This window comes from Haliotis asinina, chromosome 1 (genome assembly GCF_037392515.1).
Source record: "Haliotis asinina isolate JCU_RB_2024 chromosome 1, JCU_Hal_asi_v2, whole genome shotgun sequence".
NCBI lineage: Eukaryota > Metazoa > Mollusca > Gastropoda > Lepetellida > Haliotidae > Haliotis > Haliotis asinina.
Window position 1 is genome coordinate 91,455,053 of NC_090280.1, and position 2,685 is coordinate 91,457,737.

A 2,685-nucleotide genomic window follows, 5' to 3' on the forward strand; every position below is an offset into this window, starting at 1 on the left:
AGCTATGATGGTCGGTGGGGCGTTAGTGAATGCCCTGGCATTTTCCGGGAGTAATTTCCTCTTCTCGAAACTACGAGATGATCACGCGGCTGAAATACAGGAAGAAAGGAAGCGGCACGATCTCGCTACTGAGAAATTACAAAGGGCACAGGCTGAGTACGCTAAAAAACGCCTCCAGAGGATCGATTTTATTAACGAACAACTCAAGCGTGAAAACCATGCCATTAAAACATTCAACGATGTCGATGAAGCAATGAAAGAATACTATCTACTAACTGGTAAACAATTGGAACCGCTAAATAAACCCACACTCGCTCAGTACTACACACCATCCAAGGGACAAATGAATCGTGAACTGGGCTTCATAGTGTTGGGTATAGCAGCTACTGCGTTGGTTGCGAAGCAATTAAATTAAAATACCTATATAAGTAAACATGAGACCCGCTCCATACCGATGCGAATATATACTTATGGGGAAGACCGAGGCCTGTGGTAGGAAATGCAGGAATCAGGGGTTCTGTTGTTTCCATATGGGAAGTCCTAACTACACGTGTTCTGTGTGTGGTATCGGGGTTAAAGGACACTACTGTCTATGTAAAGCTCACGGAGCGAACGTAGTCAGACATCAACTCATCTACGAGAATAAAAAAGGCTACATAAAAGAACGTAGGCGACTGCTCAAGATAGCCACTTAAGGGTTACCTCCCCTTACTGTGAACCAATTAGACATTGGTTCTCTTAGGTGTAAACACGATGTCTACTGTAAGCGAGCTCAAGCGGGTCGCAAAACAGAGAGGTGTGATCGGGTATTCTAGAATGCGGAAGTCAGCATTGTTGAGATTACTAGGTTTAGAAGCCCCTCCTACAGTAAAACAATTAAAAGCTCAAGCAAAACAGCTTGGATACACGGGTTATTCAAACCTGGGGAGAGCCGGGTTAACCGCATTGTTATCACATGCCCCCGTAGCAAAACCTCCCACTGTAAAACAACTGAAAGTCGAGGCACACGATTTGGGTTTAGGCGGGTATTCTCGTATGAGAAAACCACAGCTTGTAGAATTATTACGACAGAATAGAGCTATTGACCTACAGTTCGTGCGCACTGAGCACGCCGTAGGCAATTATTTGAGAGGTTGGCGCATGCGCGTTGATAGAAACATAGACATTACAGATATCAAGCCTCTGATAGCTGATAAGGTCAACCAGGAACTAAATAACCTAGGAAGTATCAAGTTTCAGATCACAGTGAAAATGTCGCTCGATAAGCAGGTTGGGAGTACCACTGAGTATGTTCAGCCTTACTTCCGAGGTAAACAAGAGGTCGTCACACATGCAGAGACCATTGACGCATCAATCGATACCAGTTTTCAGCAGATACGAGAATACCTAGAACGCTACACACACTTGGGGTCCGGGTGGGTTGTAGATAAAATCGATAATGTCTATCTAGACATAGCTAACTACGTGCCGTTCAGAGGCGGGTCATACCTAGCCTTGCCTCCCTACTATAGGAATAAACATGCCATAGTAAACGTTAAGAATAGAGGAAACGATTGCCTGAGGTTAGCTATCAGGTCAGCCTTATTTCCAGCTGGCAAGAATTCAGATAGGCTTTCTAGCTATCCCCAAGACGATGGGCTTAATTGGGATGGTATAGATGAACCCACCCCCATATCTCAGATCACTAAAGTAGAAAAACAGAATAATCTGGCTATAAATGTCTTTGGGCACGAAGGTAACACAACAATAGTACACAGGGTCAGCCCGGTGAAGGATCGCCAAGTTGTCAATATATTCATGATCCAGCGAGGTGAAAAGTATCACTACACGTGGATAAAACATCTCAGCCGGTTGTTGCACGACCAGTCGAAACACGTTGGGGAAAAACACTTTTGTGTACGATGCCTACACGGTTTCAGTCGAGCTGATTTATTAGAATCCCACCGGGATGATTGTCAAGGTGTGGGGCAGACGGCCATACGAGTCGACATGCCTAAGGAAGGTGAAAATATCCTAAAATTCAGTAACCACAAGAACCAAATGTCTGTACCTTATATCATATACGCCGACTTCGAAGCCTTAGTGGCTGCCGCCGTCGAGGCTCCCAGTGGTAGCTTCACCCACAAGACACAAGAGCATAAAGCCTGTTCGTTTGGATACATTGTCGTCCGTTGTGACGGGGAAACGAAAGCTCCGGTAGTGTATAGGGGCCCTGACGCGGCTGAAAGGTTTCTAAAGTGTTTGCAGGAGGAAGAAAAAATTATTAGGAATGCATTGTATAGAATCGCTCCCATGCGTCTGACCCGAGTCGACAGGCTAGCCCACGCTAGTAGCACTAACTGTCACGTGTGTGAATCACCACTTAACGGTGATTCGGTGAGAGATCACTGCCACATAACTGGTAAGTATAGAGGCGCCGCTCACAACGCGTGCAACCTCAAGCTTAAAATCAACCCTAAGACAATAAACATCCCCGTTGTCTTTCACAACTTGAGAGGGTACGACTCACACTTGATCATGCAGGCCATCGCGAAAATCGATGGTAATATAACGTGCATCCCCAACAACATGGAGAGATACATCTCCTTCAGCTTAAACGGATTTAGGTTCATTGACTCGTTTCAGTTCCTCCTGTCGTCACTCGACAGTCTGGTCAAGGCCAACAATACCTTCCCTATCACCGAT